This window comes from Passer domesticus, chromosome 15 (genome assembly GCF_036417665.1).
Source record: "Passer domesticus isolate bPasDom1 chromosome 15, bPasDom1.hap1, whole genome shotgun sequence".
Classification (NCBI taxonomy): domain Eukaryota; kingdom Metazoa; phylum Chordata; class Aves; order Passeriformes; family Passeridae; genus Passer; species Passer domesticus.
This window is the reverse complement of record NC_087488.1, coordinates 3,879,528-3,903,311: the sequence shown is the minus strand read 5'-3', so window position 1 is coordinate 3,903,311 and position 23,784 is coordinate 3,879,528. Positions and strand designations below refer to the sequence as shown.

At 41.8% G+C, this 23,784-nt stretch overlaps 1 protein-coding gene and 1 long non-coding RNA gene across 15 annotated transcripts in view; both read right to left on the bottom strand.

Moving 5' to 3' along the window:
• RBFOX1 (RNA binding fox-1 homolog 1) overlaps positions 1 to 23,784 on the bottom strand; it is a 1,139,646-nt gene that overhangs the window by 1,090,807 nt on the left and 25,055 nt on the right. The gene's annotated exons all lie outside the window — the stretch shown is intronic.
• LOC135281488 (uncharacterized) overlaps positions 1 to 23,784 on the bottom strand; it is a 47,168-nt gene that overhangs the window by 16,137 nt on the left and 7,247 nt on the right. For both annotated transcript variants that reach the window (XR_010348107.1, XR_010348108.1), the window contains exon 3: positions 8,441 to 8,542. This is a non-coding gene — a long non-coding RNA (uncharacterized LOC135281488). The remainder of the gene's footprint in view (positions 1 to 8,440; positions 8,543 to 23,784) is intronic.

Genomic DNA, 23,784 nt, shown 5'->3' with positions numbered 1-23,784 from the left:
CTGTGGTTGGGTCAAATGTGTCTGTCCATGCCAGCAAAGATGGCAGAGGGGGGAAAGGACAGGACAATGATCATTGCTTCCCAATTTCAGCTGTGCTATTGCCAAGATCCTTCTTAACCAGAGTGTTTAAGCAAGGTGCTCAATTGAGGAAATGCTGAGTTTATCCCCTATGGGTTCACTTGTTGTAGTCAAGACTTAGATGGGCAATAGATGAGTGTATAAGGCACAAGGTTTTACAAATAATTAATAATCCTGATCTTAAACTGAATCACATGGACAAGCCCATATTCCTGAGGTATGTCTTGGAATAAAATACCTATTGGAAAATATTCTATAATCCTGGCTCCTGGATGCTGGCATGTATTAGTAGCACGGAAGTCTCAAAGTCATCCACCTCAAGTCTGGGGAAGAGAGAAGAATTGAGATCCCATGTCTGCAGGGTACCAGGCTAGAAAACAAATTTTAGTAATCTGCTTAATTCTCTGTGCCTGGAAACCCCATCTGTGAGAAACAGTCACAGGCTGCCAGACCAGGACGGCCTTTGGAGACAGCAGCACATCATGGGGACAGAATTGGCCCAGAAAATCAGGGACACAGAGCTCCTGAACCCAGCCAGAGCAAGAGGAGACTGCTACAGCAAGGGAACGAGAGGAGGGAGAGCAGGGGGACTGGAGACAGAGGAAGAGACACTAAGGAGGGAGAGTGATGGAGAGACAGGTTGGATTTTCCTGTGATTTCATTTTAAATCAAAATTCTCTTGGATCTAATTCTATTCTTCTCTACTTCTTTTTGACTGGCTGCTTTCTAAGGAAATTGGTTGAAGGGAAAGATGCTAGATCAAGTATATGGATAAAAACAAACAATTACCCATAAGCTGGAAAAAAAATCCAAAGCTAAAGATAATAATAATAAAGAATAAGATATAAATAAAGAATATATCTCAAACAAAAAGATAAAAGAAAATCAATAGTGAAGTGGCAAGATCTGTAAAAGTGGACAGAAGAAAGTATCAGCACGCAGAATAAAAACTCACTGATGATACAGATCAAAGGGAAACAGGAGCACGAATATGAGGAATTGAAGATGTTCTGAATGAGAAATACAATATCAATATATAAGGTATGAATAATTGTAAAACATCAAAGTACCACTCAAAATTCACAAGTCTCAGACTTGAGATTTATGAAGTGGTGGGAGAACCATCACAGTGAATACTGAGGGAAAAAGGTAAAAACAAAGTAACAGAGTAGACAAGGTGGTCCTCAAATGACTGAAGAGTCAAATCAGTCCCTGCACTGAACTTGATAAACACAAAGAAAGAGAAAACTCACTTTTGGTTTTAAGCTTGCAGAAGGTCAAGAGGAAAAATTACTATAAGCACTCTGGAGAAATAAATATTGTTTTATCCAGTACATTGTAGCTTCTATAACACAAATCTCAGCTCTTCGTTCATTCCTGAGCTACTGACATCTGAAATCTGAAAATTCAGGTTACTATGGCAGGTTTTATCATTTCACAAATGTTCTGTGGCTACTCTGCATTGAGTAATGGAAAATTCTCAAACTCATTTTTGCATGATGTGTCTGTTATCTCCTGAAAAGCACAGACAAAGAACTATCAGAGCAGCTCTAACATCAGCTGGAAAACAAGATTATACTATTTAGATCCTTTAAAAACCTCTTACACAAGAGAGGCCAGACCCAAGTGTCTTTGAAGGAAATGGGAATCTTGCCATAAGCACAAGAGATTTTATTCAGACAGGAGGTGAATGTGGGAGTACAGAAAGCTGTGAGACACTAAGTAATCACTGCTACAGTAAATCCAATTAGTAAACAACACCCCTAATGCCAAAAGCCTGCTCTTTGAATGGCTAATAGAATTGTTTTGCTTGGATGGTTTTGTTGCATATATTCCCCCTTTTTCTTGCTTTTTTAATATTCTGTTCATTTAATCAAGTTGAATAAGTGACTCAGTAAATATTTGGCTGCTGCCTGCTAATTCAGGTAAGAGATTTCATCCACTTGCATTTGTTCTGTGCAAAACACAGAAGGAGTGGGCTGCTAATGGAACAGATCTCAGGTGAGCAACCTTCATTCTGAATTAACGAGTTTTCTCCGTAGCTAATTTATGTTTCTTACGGCTTCAGTCTCTATGTTTATGGAAAAGCCAGATGACAAAGAGATCTGGTTTTAGCAAGATTTAGGAGCTGGTGAGATCTGACTGCAGAGGGCAGGCAATGGACTGGAGGGGTCCAGAGTGTGGAATGTGTGTTTCCATTCCAAAGCAATGGAATTCAGTGCTGATCCACGGGAGGTGATGCACACAAGAGGAAAAGCCAGCCTGGATTGCACCTTGGTAGCATTTGGGGAACAGTAATAGATATTTTGAAGCTATAATAACTCAATTAAAGTGTCAGTTCAATGCTGAATAGAAGTGAAAGAAAATAGCATGTTAGGAATTATTAAGAAGGAATGGAGAAGAGAACAGAAACCATCACTATGGCACTGAATAAATCCACAATGAGTCCACAGTTTCACCATTTTGTGCAGCTTTGTTCCCCACCTTCTGCAAAAGAATCTACTAAAATGAAAGTAGAGGGCAGAACAACAATGATGATCAAAATTATGCCAATAATATTTAAATTAAATTCATTCATCCTGGGAGGGAGCAAAGCAAAGAGGAATATAAACCTGGGAGCAGCACAGACAAGGGGGAAATGGTTGCTCATTCTGTCTGTCAACACAAAACTACAGAGGAAGTAGTAAAACTATCAGCATGAATGTTTGAAGCAAACAAATGCTGCTTCATGCTGCCCTCAATTGCACCGTGGAATTCTTTGCTTCAGGATGCAAAAAGTTGACTTGGATATAAATTCATTTGACACATAGAAAAAAAGGCTATTGATGGCTTCTATTTTTCCCACCAAGGCAAGGGGAAAGACCTTTTTTCAAAAGAAAAATCCAAAGCTGGAAGTTATTAGGAGTGAAATGAATGCTCATATTCTTTCTTCTCTCTAGAACCTTAATGATGGCCTCAGCATTTTCTCTACAATGGGACTTGAGGAATTCTTAGGAGAAATTGCAGGAACAGTAATTGAGAGATTTTTTTTCTCTAACATCTTCCACAGACCAGGTGAGCTGCAGGACAGGGAGCCTGTGCTAGGCACCATTGTTGAACCAGTGAGCCTGTCAATATTGCCAAAGACTGACATCAATTCCCAGCCTCAGCCTCCTCCCACAGCCTGAGGCTGATCCTTTCATTTGTCTGTCTTCCTCTGAGTAAAAACCTTTCTCCTAACCCACTCCTCCTGATTTACTCTGCAGCCTCTTTGTTTTGGGGCTCACTTGCCTGGCACAGAGTGCCTGACATGGTCTGGGACACAAAAGCTGCCTGGTTCTGTCTTCTGGATACAGCTGTAATGCAACTCAGCACACTAAGACAATATTTATATTTATATTTCTTATTTCTTATTTTATATTTAAAACTAAAATTAAATTTAAATTTATATTTATATTTAGTTATGTTTATGTTTGTATATATGTATTTATATATTTATATATGTTTTATATATTTACTTATTTATTTATATTATTTATAGATATAATATTATATTTCTATTTTTAATATGATTCTTAGACTATCTTTGGGCCAAAAATAAGCACCACCCTCCATTTATTTCCCCAGTTCAGCTGCTGTTCACCTCCACAGCCACAGGTGTGAACCAACACGTTGACAGATCAAGCTAAGTCAGACAAATGTCAGCTGCTGTTTAGGCAACACCTGCAGGAAACACTCTGTACAGCCTTTGGAGCCAAAGTGCCTCTCAGTGGGGCTGGAAAGGCTTCTGAGGCCGTTCACAGCCCAAACCATACAATTTCACTTCCATTCTGGGGTGCTGAAAAGGTGCTTGGATTCCAGGCAGATGTGAGAGGTGCTTCCTTTGCAGCAGGGCCTGGAGAAGGTATTTAAATGGAAGGATTTGATCAGGATCAGGTTGAGAAACCCCAGCTTTTTACATGCCCTGAAGAGCTCTGGTGCTAGCACAGAGATAAGTGCACTTTGCTGTGCTCCGAGCAGGTTCATTCCAGTAAAGCTGATGCTTTAAGAGCCCATCCACTCTGAATTACAGATAATTAATCTGCTCAGAAAGGCAGAGAGCAAAACACATCTACAGCACCCACAGTGCCAAAGAGACAAGGGCAGGCTGCTCAGCAGGAGAAGGGCCAGAAATTCTCCATCCAAATGCATTTGCACAATAAAAACCAAACAAAGCAGAGAAAAAACCCCAAACCAGCAAAGCTCAGTCCCCACAGACATGTGGCTTTTAAACTGCCATTAAATTGCACATGGAAGTTCCAATAAAAGGACAAATTAGCTGATTCTAGGCTGTATCCATCATCATGAGCTCCCAAGCAAGGGCTGAGGGGGCACAAAGCAGGATTTTGGCTGCACTCTTGATTCCCACACACACCAAAGGGTGGTTCTGGCTTTTTGATTTCTCCAAACTCAACCAAACTCCTCCCTGCTCATGCTGATCCTCACTCAGCATCACTTCAACTTTATCACTGCCAAGGTCCAGGGAAGGCAGTGGAAGGTGTTTGCATTTGTAGAGCCAAGCTTTTGGTTCTAGATTTGTAAAATGCTTCAAGCTGAGTATTTCTGCCCCCAGTTGCCTTTCACAGAGCTGGTGAATCCTTCATAAAACCTCATAAAATTCCAGCCATTTTTGAGTTCTGCACATTCTGTTCTTGATCATAAAGTGGGTTATGCTTTACTCTTGCCTTGAGGCAGAGTGTTTGTTGCAATTAAATGCCTTGATACTCTTATCAGAAATAGAAATAGCCAAGGAGGAGTTACCCAGGAAGCTTTCAGAGGGGCTAAAGCCTCCTTGATGGGCTCATGGATGGCAGTCCCAGGGTCACAACACATCTCATCCTAGCAAAGTGATTCACAAAATACTGAAAAATCTATTTTCATATTATTGACACCACCTTCCCATTGTATCCAACGTAGGCATCAACTCAGCCCTGCAAAAATGTGAAGTCAAACCCAATTTGACTTCAGGCCAATGGCAGAGCTTTGCCATAATTTGTACTGTTGCAGTGTTTGCAGGCAGGAACAGCTGCCTGCTCCTATTCCCACCCAAAGGAAAAGCTGGTGCCTCTCCAGGAAGTGAGGAGGTAATTGCAGAGAGATGAAAACAAACAACTGGAACAATATCAGGTAGCAGTGAGCTGGCTCTGAGCACAACCTCAGCTGAGGAATTGCTGCAGGAAACCTCCCTGCACCACGCTGCCCTGGGAGCAGAGCAGCCTCATTCCTGGGCGATGGTGAATGAGCCCAGGCTGGGCTCAGAGAGGGTTCTGGGGGAATCCTGAAGGATGGGCAGGGTGGTGGTAAATCAAATCAAATCAAATCAAATCAAATCAAATCAAATCAAATCAAATCTATTTCATTTGCAAGTCTACTCTTGGCACTATGGATCAGGTACATGAAGGAGCAGAAATGAGGAGGGTGGGAAGAGGCTATATTTTAATTTTTTTGAACAGCCTCTAAGGTGATCTCCAGAGAGGGAGAGGAAGCCTGTGACAACACAGTGGAGCCCCACTGACAGCAGGACAGCAGCACTGCCATGGAGACAGAGCCTTTTCCTGTCGTGACATTTGTGAGAATGTCACATGTGGGAATGTCACTCTTTGCACACTGAGATGTCAAGGCTCAAAGAGATTTCCTGCTGCCTTTCAGTGTCCAGAGGCACTACCAACCAAAAGTAAATAACCCCAAGCATTAACAGTTGCTGTAAGGCCCAGACCATCAGTCAACAAACCATTTATCAAGAGTTTCTGCACTATTTGGAGACAGTCACAAACCCTGCAGCCCCAGCTGTCACCACATCCAGGAATCTTCATGGCAAGACCCCCTCCCTAGCAGATTTTTCCAGGAATGGAAAAATCTCAGCATTCTAGCTGACAACTTCTCTCAATAAAATAGCTGGAACAGGCTTGGGCAGGGCTTTGCAGGCACTCAGTCTGCACGTCTGCTGTCCTCTCTGTGCTTTATGATCTCCAATACATCACTGGTGGGAAAACATTGCAGTGATGTATTGCTAATAAATCATTAGAGTATTGTCACCTCGGTGATGAATTGCATGAGCACATTGCTAAAGTGCTGTTCCTCTGAAGACATATTATGTAAAAACAATTTCCTTGGATTTTATTTTTTTTAGGGAGTTAAGGTGCACACTCACAAGCTTATTTCTCAGCATTTTTTGACCCCTCAAGAGTGAAATCACTATCCAGCATTTTTCTACACCTTGTAGGTGAAAGAGTGTGAAACCACTCCACTCAACCCCATTAAGCAACAGAAAGCAGAACAACATCTTATTAAAGGAATTTCTGGCAGGGTGCAAAACAAAGGTTGCTTGAATATCAAATAAAGGCCCAGGATAAAGTGTTTCAAACTGGTTCATCCAACAGAAGCTTTAAACTCCACTTTCTTCTTAATTCTCTTTGTTGCTGATTTCCCAGAGGGAGGATTGCTGGTTATTCCCAAGCAATGCAGGTTCTGAGAAGTTTCTGAACTGCCAGGCTCCTTCCCACACCTGCACTGCACCCCTGCCCCGGGGTCACTTTGAGGAAGGAGCCACCACTGCTCACGCTCACACAAAGGAAAACCAAGGCACAGAAAGATGGGTGATTTACTGAGATCTGATGGCTCAGAGGAGAATAAGGCCCCCTAAATTCTCTTACCCACAGCTCACAGGAACATCCCTCAGCTCCTAAGTGCTGTTTAATGCCACAGAAGATATTTATTTTGACACCTGCACCATCTCCCATCCATCACAAGCAGCTCCTCCAGCCCTTGTGGCTGTGGTGTTGCCTCCTGAGGCACAGCCACACAGCCAGGGCAGGCCTGGGGCCCTTCTGAGCTGGCAGGAGCAGCTCCTGAGACCAGTTCTGCCTGGGTTTGATCTACACAGGTTTGTGTTGGCTTTTGTCTTTGTTTGTAGTATCCATTCCAGTGTCTCCTAAAAGCACAGCCTGCACCCTCTGTGGTTGTTGGGATAACTCTGCCTTCACAGCAACACCTCTTCCTCCTTATTCTACACTTCCCAGTTTTCCCTCAAGGTCCCAAATGGATTTTTTGTCACCTAATTATGTACAATGTCCCAAATGGTCTTTTTTTGTTGGATTAAGGGTTTTTTATTATTGTTTAGAGAAGGGGTAACTGAGAGGTGTTTTAAAAAATTTTATTCTATTTTTAGTTTTCTAAAACGTTTAGTTTTCTGAAGGGTGAGACAATATCGATGTTATAATTCATGCTATTATAATTAGAAGCTATTTCTTAATTAAAATATAAGTGTTTATTGGCTTATCAGTTTGAGCTACATTATGTTGTAAATGTTTTGAAGTTAAACATTTAAAATTACTTCTTGTAGGTCTTTCTATAATGTATTTTTTATAGTTTTATTTATCTAAAATGTTTCATCTTATTTGTAAGACTATTTTTCAAAACTTTTTTCTAGTTTTATTTCTTTTTTAATAATGTCTGTCTTGTTCTGTAATATTTCCAAGATAGTACCTCTTATCTCAAAGTTTACATATAAATGTATATTTTGTGAACCTTTCTCTTAAGTTTTAAAAATTCTCTACAAATCTATTTCTCACTTCTTTTTTTTTGTCACCTAATTATGTAGAATGTATCTTAAAATCCTTTCTGCTACCCTCCTTTCTTGAGCAATACTTGCACAAAAATGGAAATAATCACATAATTACTTTACCATCTGAAAAATATAGCAATGGCTACTCTAATTTATCTCCTGGATTTGATATAGGTCCCATTCCATGCAAGAATTCTCCCTGTGTTAATCTAGAGATAAAGGAGATTACAGTCTCAAAAGCTGTGCTTTCCTTTTCCTTCAAAGCTAATTGTCCATCTGCCTTCCAAAGAGATTAATAAGCTGCTTCAGCCAGCAAAAGTCTTGTGTCCAGATAAGGACACCAAGTCTTAAGAGAATTAAGAACAGAAGAAGAGAACAAGGCAAAGTCTCAAGTTTAGCAGGAGGAGCAATTAATAGCCAAATTTGCCTCAAACTCTTACAAATTACACCAGCTCTGACCCTGCCCCTTTGGCCTGAAGGAGGAGCAGGCAAGATGGGGTTTATCTTAATATCCATGTTCAATCAGATCTGTTAAAAAAAAATAATTGGGATGCTTGGACACAAGAAGATGAAGCAAATACTGAAATAGTAGAGTACAAAAGCCATGAGCCACCGATGCCTGAGACTGAGAGTGTCCAAAATCTGCATTGAAAGTCTTGCTCATCACCTGAACACCTCAATAAAAAAGTGGCAAACAAATGTAAGGCAGGTCAAACCCACTCAGAGCTCACTAGCAACATTTGGTCTCAAATCAGTAAAGCATTTATTCAGGTAACTTACCTCCTTTTTGCAAGCTCAGTTATAGGCACTTCCATGGTATTTTGGGTCTTGACTAATTCAGAAGGGTGCTTCATTTCAGGATATAATAAAATCACTCTCAAACTAAACAAAAAAAGCAATTCAGAGAGCCTGGTGAGAAACAGAGAAGAAAAAAACCTTCAAGGGAGAATATCTTCAAACCCACTTTTTAAAAGCAGGATTAAAAGACAAAAAGCTCTACTGCAAAGAGAAGATGCAAAGCACTTAGAAATGCTATATTTATTCTGGGCAGAATGCAAACTCTCTTCTTCCTTGCCAAGCCTTCTGATTACATCAGACATCGAGTTTTCCAAATATAGCCTGCTAATTATTGATGGCTTTTTTTTATACCCAAGATAAAAGACTGTCAGGGACTGTTTGAGAGCTCTTCCAAAAAAAGCCTCAAATTTCCCTTTATCTCCAGGATGTAAGTCTTGGATACTCTGGCAGGAAGTATGGATGCCCAGATGCTGCTCCTAGAAAGATCTCAACATATTCCATATATTTTCCCAGAATTGCATTTGTGATACTTTGTGGACACCTAAGAGATCAGGTGATATTCCATGAAGGATTTAAGTATATCTCTATATAGTCTCCATAAACCTTAGAGTACCAGAGAGTACAAACTTCTCTGCCAGGCTCCCAGCTTGAACAGCAGCCTCCATTTCCCATCAGTAACACACACTTGTAAGTCCAGACATTTTCCTCAGGGTCCGTACCCAAATAAGTTTTTGCAACACAAATTACTCAAGAGAGAATTCAGGCTATTTGGGCATGTTTAGTTGAGCTGCAGTTTTCAAATCAAATTGGGCATTGACTTGAAGAGTTCACTTAAACAACATTCAGTTTGTCCAAATTCATGAAAGCTAAAAGCGCATTTTATTGAGTTGCAGACTGACCTTTAATTCTGAGGACAGTCAAAACAAAAATATGACAGGCTTGGAATGCACTGCACTACATCACACTGTGTAATTGTGATTGTGTAAATTGTGTCTGCCCATGCCAGCAAAGATGGCAGAGGGGGGAAAGGACAGGACAATGATCATTGCTTTTCAATTTCAGCTGTGCTATTGCCAAGATTCTTCTTAACCAGAGTGTTTAAGCAAGATGCTCAATTATAGAAATGCTGAGTTTATCCCCTATGGGTTCACTTGTTGCATTCAAGACTTAGATGGGCAATAGATGAGTGTATAAGGCACAAGATTTTACAAATAATTAATAATCCTGATCTTAAAATTAATCACATAGACAAGCCTGTATTCCTGAGATATGTTTTGGAATAAAATACCCATTGGAAAATATTATTTAATCCTGGCTTCTGTTGCAGTGGTAGCTCTTGTACAGGAAGCTATGTTGATCATTTAGAATTTGTTTACTCAGGCTAAGTAAATTAAGAGTTTTAGAAATACCTATTACACTTCAATAAATCCCATGTTTAATAATTAGTGTTTATTTAGCACACAGTACAATAACTGTCTAATTAAATATAGATTTGCAAAACTAATTTTAAAGTAACACTGATGCTGAAAAGACTGCCAAGCCTTATTTTTTTTTTTTTTGCTATCAATTTCTCTTGACTTATGCAACACTCAGGAAAATTCCTTTTTTCTACATCTTAATGTCACACTCAAGTCCTGGGGTTTTTCTGCCTGCACTCTCTTCCTTCCCACAGATATACTAGCATAAGCTGTTTGATTAATTTGAATTCTAATCTTTCCAACATGCAGTTCAACACACGTTTCATCACACCACAAGCAGCAGTGAAAACCTGGACAAGGCCAAGGAGGCAAAAATGAAACCAGGCATCAATTACCATAAGCACGATCCCACAGGAACGGGTGCCAGTTCTGGGCGATACTGAATCACTTACAGGATTTATTTGGTCAGAATCAGCCATAATATCCAGACATGGGGTAAGAATTTATACAAAAGGATAAACAGCAGTCTCTCAGCAAAAATTTGATGTCACATTGATGAGGCCTGATCTGCCATGAAGCCCTTTGATCCCAGCTTAGGGCACTGTGGGGTTCTGTCTGTTTGTTCAAATTTGGTTTCGTATACACACTCAGGTGATTCAACAGCAGAGCAGCATTCTCCCTCAGAAGACCAGTCAATTTTCAATCTATTAATATGAACTAAAGCCAGATTTATTATGGCTGAGTGTAACTGTTCAGTTCCTTCCAGTTCAGCAAAGGTTCCACCTTCGATCCGAGCTCGGAAGCAAATTAGACTTTACACTCTCCTGAGATTCAGGAGCACATTACAGCTTTATTATTGCTCTGCAAAGGGACAAAGCTTTCGACCCCATTTAGCAGCTGGATGAGCTTGCACAGCAAGACTCATGGAGCATAAGGAGGTGATTGGTGATAGCTAACACAGCTTCACTGAGGGCATGTCTTGTGGCTGCCTTTGAGGGGGGTACAGCGCTGGTAAATTAGGGGAGAGTGACAGAGCTGGTAAATTAGGGGAGAGTGACTGATTTTCACCTCCCTGGACTTGTGCAAGGAGTTTGACACTGTCCCACATGACATCCTGGTCTCTGAACTGGAGGGCCTTGGATTTGACAGAGAGACCACTGGGTGGGGAAGGAGCTGGCTGATGGTCACAGTGTGTTACTGGCTGAAGTGACAGAAACCTGGGCTACTGCAAGAGGGAACATTTCCCTATTTCATTTCCCCTTTGCTCTGAACGTGGCATTGCAGAGGGTTTTTCAAACAAACAAAACACTCCTTTGTTCATGATCTGAAGGTGGACTCAAAGCTTTTATTAACAAATAAGTGGCTCCAACAAGTGGCTCCACAACTCGGAGCTGTGGTGATGGTTCAATGTCAGAGTGCAGAGCAGGGAGCTGTGCTGTTCCTTGGGGTCAGCACTGGCACCAGCAGCATGGACAGGGGGATCACTGCACCCTCAGCACCCCTGGCAAGGGCACCAAGCTGTGCTGACACACAGGAAGGAGGGGATGCCATCCACAGGGATCTGTCTCTGACACAGGCTGCCCAGGCTTCTCAGCTGTGGCTGCTCCATCCCTGGCAGGGCCCAAGGCCAGGCTGGATGGGGCTTGGAGCAGCCTGGGACAGTGGAAGGTGTTCCTGCCCATGGCAGGGGTGGAACAAGATGATCTTTAAGGTCCCTTCACACCCAAACTGTCCCATGGCTCTACAATAATACAATAATAATACAATATTGCTAAGCAATACCCTGCCAGCAGTGCTGCCCTGCAGCCTGTACCTGCTGCTGAGCTGGGACTTCAACACCATTACTGTGAACCTACACCAGAGTGATTCTAGCCAGGCTTGATTCCTGCCTCCAGCAGCTTTGTAAGCAATTAGAAGTAATGACACACAGATACCTACAGAAAAATTCTCTAGAAAAATCAAAATAGAATTCAGATCAGTATAAGGCCCTGACCCCTACACTGACATCCCAGGCACACCTTTCCCTCCCCCACCACAAAACAAAAGCACCTGAGTTTTGTCTCCCAGTACTGTTCATACTGCTCTACAGGTTTGGGCTTTCAGCTATAACCACCTAAACATGCCATAGTTTCCTTTTCTATTGGGTTGCCATCATTCCCTTCTCCCCTGCCCTCTGGAGAGTCAAAGTGCATCTAAACCACCCAGAGCAAATTTCATCTCTTCTGTTCTGGAGTCAAGGCAGAGTCACCCTATTGAATGATTTGAACTGGGGCTGGCTCTGAGTTGTGAGGATCCCACTGTGGCTGTGTTCAAGCCAGCTGGTTCACATCTTTTCCTGCAGGAATATTCTTACAACTCCCAAAATACCCCCCACATGCCAGGGACTTGTACTGGATGGATTTACAAGCTCAGTCAGGCCCCAAAGCAAAGCACCCAGTGCCTCATTTCACTGGCCAGACATCCCTAGAAACCCTCCTGAGTGGATCTTTTTGCTTTTTTTGCTGGTGTTTTCAGGGATGCAGCTAATGCTGACTTACTGATGTGCATGATGAAAGGCACTTTAAAGAAAAGCCTCTGATCTGGGATTTCTGTGCATGTCTAAAGAGTGGCAGCTGAACTGCACTCACCTCTACACCAGTCAGTGGAGTTTGGTCAATTGGAGCTGAGCAGGTGTGAGATGAAGTGACACATGTCACAGTCATATTTTCTGGAAAAATCCCTTCACCCAGGATTTTGCTCCTGAGAAGCTGAGAAGCCTCAGGGAAAGAGGAAAACAATAACTATCTCATTTGCTTCTCCTGTGTTTTGCTCCTTTGGAATGTGGTTGGAGATTGTTTACCAACAGGTGATTGTTGCATTGGTTTCATGTGAATTGTTTTAACTCATTGGCCAATCACAGCCAAACTGGGTCGAGGCTCTGGAAAGAGTCACGAGTTTTCATTATTATCTTTTTGTGTTCTTTAGTATAGTATTCTTTAATATGATATAGTATCATAAAATAATAAATTAGCCTTCTGAGAACATGGAGTCAGATGCATCATTCCTTCCTGCCACAGGGCACCTTGCAAATACAATACACACAAACCTGCAAGAGGGAACATTTCCCTATTTTGTTTCCCCTTTGCTCTGAACATGGCGTTGCAGAGGGTTTTTCAAGCAAACAAAACACTTCTTTGTTCATTATTTGAAGGCTGGGCTCAAAGCTCGTATTAACAAGTGGCTTCAATAAGATCACTTCTGTTAGCAAAGATTGCATGATTGAGCCCAAATTAATTTTTTCCCCAAAAATTCTGTAAGTACCCATCTCACACTACATGTATCTCTGCCAGAGAGATTACAGAGAACTTGTCAAAAGGGAAATAAAAAACAGACTTCTGTTAAGTAAGAATAACTACAGTTGACATTTTCCATCAAATACTATTATTCAGAATAAAAATACCTGCCCTAAAATGGAATCAGTTGATCTAAAATCAGGCAGTATCTTTGCTGAATCAATGCCCTGACATATAAATCTTTCAAGAGCTACCATAAATGAATTCCCACAGATAGAAGCCTCTGGTCCCCAGTAAAACAATGCACAGATGCTGAAAATAAGGTATTCTGATGAGCAGCAAAGCCAGGCTCTCACATACACTTGTAATCATTGAGGAGCACACGCAGAGCTGACTGATTAGCAGCCTGGAGGTGACATATTAACTCAAATTACCTGGAGTAATTAGAGCCAATTTGCTCAGAACCATTAGCAAACAGGAGAAAGGACAAAGCTGAGCCTAAGAGGCAGTGCCTAGGAGAGCCCTGCCCAACCTGCCTGTGGAATGTGACTGCTGCTGCAATGGAGCACTTGAGAAACTGAATTAAACCTTGCCATGGGTTTGGTTTGCCAGAAATCCTCGGGGGATTTTGACCAGTTTCAGTTTTGCCCCATGTAATTCCTTCCTAGAGGAGATTCCCTCACTAACCACTCAGTTATTTTGCAAATTTATTCAAAATATTTCTCTCAAGAACAATGTTAGAAATGTGATTTTGAACAAGACGTGTAGATGTCCTTCTACACTGAGAAAGTTCTGCTGCATTAAATCTGTGTGAATTACTCTTAATAGTGTTAAAAGTTACATGGAAATTTGTAGACACACTTAGAGAATACACCCCAATGAACATAATTCTTTCTAAATCTAAATGCTGAAACAAAAATCATCTGAACAGACTGACAGTGAAAAGTCTTGTCTTATACTCTAAACCAAAATGTTTCAATGATGTTTAGCATTTTTGTGTATCAAAAAGCAATCAGTGGCTCTGCATATCTAATAAACCATGTTGATAGCAAGGCAAAATTTTGTTAAGTACATTGAGTCAAGTTAATTTGTAACACACATTTCCTTTGCACTTTTCAACTTCCAAAAACAATTTTTTTTCCCCCTACTTTTAACTGTGACACAGACAGATGGATTATCTTGTTGGGGGCATGTTTCTTGTGGATAATTTCATGTAGTGGAAGGAGAAAGGTTTCACTTCTGGCCTGGAAACAGCTGGTTCTAAAGGAGTAGTTTGTACAATTACTTTGAACAACTACTTATCATTAATTTGTTTCCTCCATAACTTGAGAAGGCCCAATTTCCACTGAAGTTGCTTTTGCAAGAGAAAGGAAATTTCATGGTAAAAACAAAATTTATAAGGAACTGGCATTACCAACATAACTTGATGCCATTTTCCAAGACTGGTTCATCTGCTAAGAACAAAACAGTTACTGCAGACCTACATCAGAATGTATATATTTAGGATAAAACTCAGTGGTTTTTCTCTGAATAACTGATAATACAAATTGATTAATCCAATAAATAACTATCTGTGAAGGGCTTAAATCCCTACATCTCTCACTGGAGTCACAGGTGAGAAAACCCAAGTATTGTATTAGCAGGGAATGCCCCAAGGAAAGAGGGAATGATGCATCTGACTCCATGTTCTCACAAGGTTAATTTATTACTTTATTATACTATAGTATATTAAATAATGCTATACTATACTGAAGAATACATAAAAGATACTTACTGAATGCTAAAACGATACTAATGAAAACTGGTCACTCTCTCCAGAGTCCCAACACAGCTTGGCCCCAATTGGCCAAAGAGTCAAAACAACTCACACCAGAATCTAATCAGGCAACCATTTTTGGGTAAACAATCTTCAAACACATTCCACATGAGCAAAACACAGGAGAAGCAAATGAAATAATATTGTTTTCCTTTTCTCCGAGGCCTCTCAACTTCCCAGGAGAGAAAAATCCTGGGCGAAGGGAATTTTTTCTGAGAATGTGAATGTCATATCCAAGCAACTCAGCTTGACTGCTGAGAAGAACCAAGCTGAGAAAAAGCAAGCTGAGAAAAAGCAAGCAACTGGTCCATCTCCAGCCGAAGGGATGGGTGTGTGTGGAGGTGCAGGAGTGTGGAAGCACAGGAGCAGCCCACGCCCCTGCAGGAGATCCCAAACCCAAACCCAGCTCCCGATGTCCCGTGGCACAGGTGTGCAGGGAGGGGCCCCTGCAAGGCCAGGCTGTGTCCTCCAGCTGCCTCCAAACCATTCCCTGGGGGTGCAGGGCTGGCTTGTGGATCCTCCCCTCTGTCCCAGGGTTTTGGGGCACTTTCTGAGGCTCCAGAAGAAATCCATCTCTCCCTGCAGGCCCACAGAGCAGAAAATGCTCTTCACACCTCAAATGCTCTCCCCTGTGTGGAGCACAGCAGCTGTGTCTGCCCTCTGTCATTTTTCCAGCAAAGGCAGAGTTTTCCAGCACATGTCCCTTATTTCCCCACCAGCAGGAGCCCACCCAGCCTGCCACTCTGACACTCACAGAAGTGCCAGGCAAAGACTTCGCTTACCCTCTCTTGCTGCTGACCCACAGTCAATTTTGCATTATTGCCTTGGGAAAAAAAAAAAAAAAAAAGAGAGGGAGAAAAAACCAGAACAACCCAAAAAATCTAAAAATCTATCTTGAGTGTGCTGATGTTTCTTCCTATACAAATATTTGGGTTGTGGTAGCCAAAGGTTTCGGTTGAAATGAAAGATTGTAAACAGAATAACAGCTATTGGAAACTGTTTCAAATCTCAGGGCACAGAATAACAGCCCAACAGTTGTCACTACAGCTAAAAGATGGAAAGATATCTAAAGTATAAATAAAAATATAAGTAAAATGAGTGAGAGAATCTGTGGAGATTTCTGACTTTTGAAGACAAAGAACACGAAGAATGTGTTTCAAAAATTAATCTTCTATTTCTCCTTTAAGGTTTGCCACACAAGCACAGATGAAAAACTACTGGGAAATAGAAAATAAACTGGATTTGATAATTAGGATGTAAGTTTCAAATAAATTGCAGGCATTCCTACCCTAAGTATAGTGAACTCAAATGCTTTAGGACTGGGGTTCAGATGTTAACTGCACAAACTATTACATTTAAGTGCTGCAGGCTCAGTGGAAATTCAAGATGAATGTAACAGGAAAAGCAGTAGTAGTCCAGAGAGTTCTGGAAATGCAACAGGGAAATTATTTTTAAAGGACCAGAAAACACACAATGTGTATCAGTACAATGAGGAGAAACAATCTCAACACAGATTTACGTAACAGATCTAGCACAGATCTCTGAATCTAACCAAGCTGCAGAAGTACCGACCCACAGAGGAAAGCAGCTGGAAGACAACCTGACTTGTTAGAATTTACTATAAATTTCCTTGTAAACCCTTGCCACTCGATAGCAGCACAAGGTATTTGAGGAATTTTACATTTGCATCTTTGAGCCCACAGTATTCACAACATGAACCTCACTCAGAAAAACTGGAGCTACTGAATTACCCTGGAAACCTTCACAGAGAGACCTCTGCGGTCTCCTATGCACTCCCAGAAGCAATACAATCCTTATTTCATTTAGATATGCAAAAAAGGCAAACTCTCCTTTTCTCATTTTTCATTTTCAAGAGTCTCTGCAGTTACTGATTCCAGAGGCACCAGAATCAGGAGGCAGAAAAAAGATTTTTTTTTTTTCCTGTGTTTTTCTCCCAGCTGACTCAGAAGAAAGGAGCACCACAATTCAGAACACAAGAACATTTTTTAGAAGATTTCCACTTCACAGCCTCTGATTCAGACACCTCAGGTGAGGCTGCAAACTGAGCTAACCCAAACAGTACCAGGACAACCCAGGACTTCCCCTTTGTCTAATGTTATCCTGTCACCTACATGCTGCAATTACTGTCTGAAAGCTTCCAATTCTGTTGGGAAATTGCCTTAGGATTGTGACCCTGCTTTGTGGAAGAGCAGAACTAGGACAAGACAGGGGCAGTCACAGAAGTTTCTGCTGGCTGATAATTTGGCCCCAGAAGTCCAAGGTAAAAAATTGAGCTTTACACTGTAAATGTACAAAAGAAAGTAATACAGCAGCTACATGGACAAAATTTGCTAAGATTTTTTAAATTAGAATTGCAGGTGCTGGAGAAATATAAAAGACAGTAATTACATAAATTTAAGGCAACTAAATAATTTAATAAGGAGAAAAAGAAAACATAGGAAGAAAAATAAATTCAAAGATGCTTTTGCAGCACAAGGTTTTGAATGGATGAACCCATGTTCTTAAAGAGCACTGGTTACTGAGGGCCACTTCACTAATGGGAATTTAGCAGTTGTACCAGGGTGCCAATTCCAGTGAATCCCAGTGCCTTTGATGTGCTTTGGGGCTGAGGCTCAGAAAGTGACCTCTGGAGACAAAAATATCAGCAGGTTTATGTGACCTAGCTAAATCACCAGAGACAGTGCTCCAAATGCACCAACCCATGGGCCAGCACAGTCAGATCACAGAATTCACAGAATCCCTGGGTGGGAAGAGACCTTCAAGATCATCGAGTCCAACCCAACCCCAACGCCTCAACTCAACCCTGACACCCAGTGCCACATTCAGGCTTTGTTAAACACACCCAGGGATGGGGACTGCACCACCTCCCCAGGCAGAACATTCCAGAACTTTATCACCTTTCTGTAAAAACTTCTTCCTAATATCCAACCTGTATTTCCCTTGGTGCAGCTGCAGGCTGTGTGCTCTGGTTGTGTCAGTGCTGCCTGGAGACAGAGCCCAGCCTCAGCTGAGCACAGGCACCTTCCAGGGGCTGTGCAGAGTGATGAGGGCACCCCTGAGTCTCCTTTTCTCCAGGCTGAGCACCCCCAGCTCCCTCAGTGGTTCCTCACAGAGTTTGTGTTCCCAGTGTTCCCAGTCCCTCTCCAGCCTCGTTGTCCCCTCTGGACATGCTCGAGCATCCCAAGTTCCTTCCCAAGCTGAGGGGCCAGAGCTGGGCACAGCACTCCAGGTGTGACCCCACCAGTGCCCAGTGCAGGGGCAGAGTGACCTCCCTGCTCCTGTGGCCACACCATTCCTGACACAGGCCAGGAGCCATTGGCCTTCTTGGCCACCAGGGCACACTGCTGGCTCGTGTCCAGCCTGCTGCTGACCAGCACCCCCAGGTCCCTTTCTGCCTGGGCACTGTCCAGCCACACTGTCCCCAGCATTGCAGGGGTTATTGTGGCCAAAGTGCAGGACTGGGCACTTGGACTTATTAAACTTCATCCTGCTAGACTCTGCCCATCCTTCCAACCATTTCAGGTCTCCCTGCAGAGCCATCCTACCTTCCAAGAGATGGGCACATGCTCCCAGCTCAGTGTCATCTGCAGATTTACTACCGAAAGACTCAATCCCCTCATCCAGGTCATCAATAAAAATACTGACCAGAGCTGGCCCCAGCACAGAGCCCTGAGGGACAGCACTGGTGCCTGGCCCCAGCTGGATGCAGCACCCTCAGCAGCACTCTCTGGGCTGGCCATGCAGCCAGTTCTGAACCCAGCACAGAGTGCTCCTGCCCCAGCCCTGGGCTGCAGCTTCTCCAGGGGTTTGCTGAGGGAGACAGTGCCAAAGGCCTTGCTGGAGTCCAGACAGACACATCCACAGCCTGTCCTGCATCCACCAGCAGGGTCAGCTGGCCATAAAAGGAGACCAGCTTGGTCAAACACAACCTACCCCTCCTGAACCCCTGCTGGCTGGGTCTGATACCCTGGCCATGCTGTAAGTGATGACACCCAAAATAAACTGTTCCATTGCCTTACTGGATACTGAGGTCAGGCTAACTGGCCTATAATTACCAGGATCCTCCTGACTGTATTGGAGTGCATTTCTTTACTTTGTTCCCATTTTCAGGACTCCTTATTTACAAAACACCACATCTCTTCGACAACAGCAGGATCTAAGCATGTTTTCAAAATAGCTCAAGGCAGCAGTTAGAAAAGTTTGAATACTTCTAATAATATAGGTGCTCTGTGTATTCTTTCAGGTGGAGATATTTAAGCACAAAGAGGACACCTGTGCTGGGATCAAGATTTTGCTTTAAACAACAAAAGAAAATGGAAAACTCCTAATGCCATGATCTTTAGAGCACTCCAGGCAGATGTCAGCTTTGGTGAGCTATTTCCTTCTGCAAACAATCTGGTCGATGAGCTGTTTGGGTAAATGACTGAACCTGCTCTGCAGGGGACACTGCTCCCACTCCAGGGACCTGCATCCATGATTCCTGTCTTTCCAGCTTCGTGCTGGATCCTGAATAATCTCTAAATGAGAACTTTCAAAATCAGGATGTTCTCAGGCAGTAAATCTCAGCCTGCTTATCCAACTTGCTACATTTTTCTCGGAAGGAGCCCAATCCCAGTGATCAATGTCTGTATCATTGACCCCACAGGAACACAGCCCACCTGCTATTGACAGCAGGGCTCCAACCTCATTTTCCAGCTTCAATATCTGTGCTCTCTGTCCAACCTGCACTAATCAATGGAAACAATACTCAAGTTATAGCAGCAGCAAACTCCTGGGTGGTGTTGGCCTGATCATTGAACAGTGGTGTTAGAGAGCCCCCAGTAGGCTGCAAACACAGCCCTATTTTACTAACAACCTTTAGGGTGCTTTACAGTAGGGCAAATATCAATTGGAATCTAAGTTTACAGAGACTGGTAGCAGCTACAGACTGAAATATGATGTTATTTTTTTCAGCTGTCTACATTGCACAGAACACAGAGCCTTGGGAAAACATTATGGGTTAAAGTGACTCAGGTGAGATTAAAGTGATTTTTCCAACTAAATAGGTACATTCACTTCTCCTAGATAAATAAAAGTCCTAAGTTATGAAAATAGTCTACTCCTCCAAGAGGCTGTCCTTCTCACAGCCAGCTTATCTTCATACACAAGGTTTGCATCTGCAAAACACAGAGATTATCTTTAGAACTCAGACCAAAGCTGAACTCTGTGTCTTTACTGGACAGTCAGTACATTGTGAGGCAGCTTTAAAGGCAAGACCTTAATCCTGAAATATTAGACATCAGCCCCCAGAATTCAAAAGTTCTGTCATGAAAAATGTATAACTTTTGAAGTGAACTAAAATATACTCTCTATTTGCTTATTACACTGTGTGGCCGAGACTGTAAGGAAAGTTCTCTAAAATCCATTATTGTGTCTGTCTGGTTTCTGGCTCTTGCAGGTCACCACTCTACTGATGACTATTTTTGTCACTAATAAAATGCTAGAGAGTTACTTACAACCAAAAGGACACCAACCCACAGACCTGAATTCCTGCATTTCTTGCTGCTTCCAGATGAGTGGGACAATGTAAAGTCCAAGAGTTTTAATGGAGAGTTCCCTCTGCAACATCAGATACTCCTCAGGACAGCCACAAACTCCACCTGTTGTACCTGCAGCTTCACTGCAGTTCTATTTTAACCTCTCCTGGAGGCTCATGACAAAATCAGCTCAAGAGCCTTGTTGGCTGTAGATGGAGCAGCACCAGGTAACAAACCAGTTCATGAGGTCTTATGGCACCTCATTATGATAATACTGAGAAGATTAAAACAAAGAGAGACAAACACAAAAAAATCCAGTCTGGTCACCTTTGAATAATGGCCAATATACAAAACACTTCCTCAAGACAGGATCACTGTATAGGTTGATCATTTTGTCCTGCCTATTGTAAAAAAATTTGGAAAGTAGGGGAAAAAAAAGAATCACCCACTCCCCATCTTCAATTGTCTTTACTCTGAAGGCTCACACAATGTATCAATGGAGATTACTTCCAGAAATAGAAAATCTTCCCTAAGGCACTCTCTTCCTCTTCATATTTTCACATTCACTCAGATAGGATGAAAATGTGCCTGGTATCAAATTAAGACTGTAGGGCTGGGAAACAGATGATGCCAGATTTAACTGGGGCTTAGAAAAAGACACTTCAAGGTAACAGGAGCATCTGCTACTCCTCATTCAGGAGTGTAACAACTTCAAAAGCTAAATGACAGCAATACATGTCATCTGTACTGGCGTTTTCACTCACACTTCCTCATTAATATTGCAATTTTGGCCAACCATAAAGGCAGCATGTTTTATGTTCTTCTTCAAGGCTGGAAAAATGGAGATGGCAGCCTAGGAGGTGAGAGAGACAAAATCCTCAATATGAAAACACAAATGCTGATGGGCAGAATAAAAAAAAAACTTCAGCATCAGCTGTGACAGGCTGAGATTTCTCCTGCCCTCTCAAATAGCACAGTTATCCTTGAGTTTTCCCTTGCCTCCTCAGTAACCAGGTATTGCTAGGGAAGCATTTGTCAGAGTCTCCTTAGCTTTTCTTATGCTGAAAATCAAAAGGGGCTTACTGGTGGTATCTAGATTAAAAATACCCAGGGACCACGTTAAGGATGATTTGCTGCATCTGTTGGCAGTGCTGTGTCTATGAACAGCAACAGATTCAGAAGAAATAAGAACAATAATTTCTTTGACTTCCATAATCTGCAGGGTCAGGAAACTGAAACATTATTTTTTTCCTTAGTTTTACATATTCTTGTAACTCCAACATCTAAAAAAATCACAAATATCCAGCCTGTGATTCAAATACAACTCTTTTTTCCAGATATTTTCCTATATGAGCATTTTCCCAAAAATTAAGCAGCCAAGAAGACTCAGCTTTAAAAATCACAAGAGAGAAAACCTGACAGAAATCCTTTAAACAGCTTCCCACTCCAAGGCACCACCTCCCATAAAGCACCACTCACCTCAATCAATGATTATCACAAATAGGTTGATTGACTTCTCATTTTCCAGCAGGTTTGTTTTACTCACAGACCTTGTTAATGCAGCTGGGGTTTCCCTTTTCCTTTACTCACTGCTCATCTTTAGCACCATTAAGTGCCAGAATTTCTCATAGCTGTGTGTCTTTCAGACCCAGACTTGATAAAGAAGTAAAAAGGAGCTGGAGACAGTCCCCTGAAAGAAACTGTAAATGATGCTCTGGAAAGGTTTTACTGTTTTATCAGAATAAGAGATCTAGTGCACAATTCTTTTTCCTTCCCCTTCCAGCTCCCTTATCTCTGCAAGAAGAGGAATATGCAACAGAGATTTAGGGATGCTAAAGGTGTACAAACCTTCCCTTCTGAGCATGAATAGATGCTCTCCTACAGCTGAGGGTTCTTCCTGTCAGGCATATGGGAAACCTTACAAATAATGCTCTCAGAAGTGTCTGAATTGGGGAAGAGCAACCTCAGAAAACTAAGTTTTCATTTAATGCAGTGGCCTACTGATGATGACAAAGCTTTTATACTTTGTCTTACATAAGTATTTAGCCTGAATTCAATTTAGAGGGTTTGCAGTGCATAACTCAGCCATCAGCTGCATGTTTTCTCTGCTTTATTTGATTTTCTTGTGCAAATCCCATTCACTGAAAGAAAGGAAAAATAACTATTTACTGCTCTTTTTTTTGGTTAATCATTCCACTAGTGTGTAGACAAATTATAAATCAGTCTGGTGGTTTAGACAGAAAAGCCTCTGTAGAATTTTTACCTGCATGTACCACAGAGAATGCCTTTGATCAAGGTTTATGAGCAAAGGCCTCTTCCCAGGGATGCATGCCAGCTCCTTAAAGGAAAATCAATACATTCTGGGAGGGAGCAGCTGGAGGATTAGCTTTTGGATTTAACAAAGCATCCCTCACCCAGGGACTCAGGTCTGTTTGAAGCTTCCAGATCTTCAATCACACTTCAAATTTCAGAGTGAGCTTAATGTGTCCCTAAATACAAGTCCTAGGAAAGACTTTTTGGAAAATCATTGTCCCAAGAGTTCATAGCCTTCAGAATTTCTCTTTTGTTATATCCAGATCCAGCTGAATTATGTAGTTCTTCTATACCATTATTTTGCAGTAATAGAAAAGAAAAAGCTCACAGAATTAAATTATTTACCTGCACTATCAGAATTAAAGCAATTTGTTAACATCAGGTCATTTGCTAATATTGGAATGGCTTTCCTTCCAGTGGGGGAAATGAATTCTCACCCTTTCCTAAGGCACCTGCAGAAGGAATCCCTACCCCCTTTCTGTCCAGTCCACCACCTTGATGCAGAGCTGAGGAAGTCTAAAAAGGGACAAAATTATGTAACATCTACTGAAGCCTCGGTGTTTGTACTCCCTTCCACCAGAGCTGTAGAAAAAAAGCAATTTTTATTGAGCTCTGGAATCCAATAAAACACAGCACAGGCTCTGGCACTGCCTTAAGTCGTAACTTATGTATGAGTAGGAAGTCAGTTTTTACACCATATGGGTTACAAGGTTTTTTCCTTTTCATCTAGGATTTAATTTACCTTTTCTGCAGGTAAGAACTCCATACAAAGGTTGTTACCTAATTGGGTATTAAACCCTTGTCCCACTGTCAACAGCAATAAGGCTCCCAAACACATATGAAGATCTGGAGCAAATTGACTCCGAAATACAAAATCACCTCCCTTCCACTGAGATTTTAAACCTCACATATCAAGATCACTTTTAAAAATACAGCTTAGGTTTCTTAATAATTTAGATTTCATGTCCTT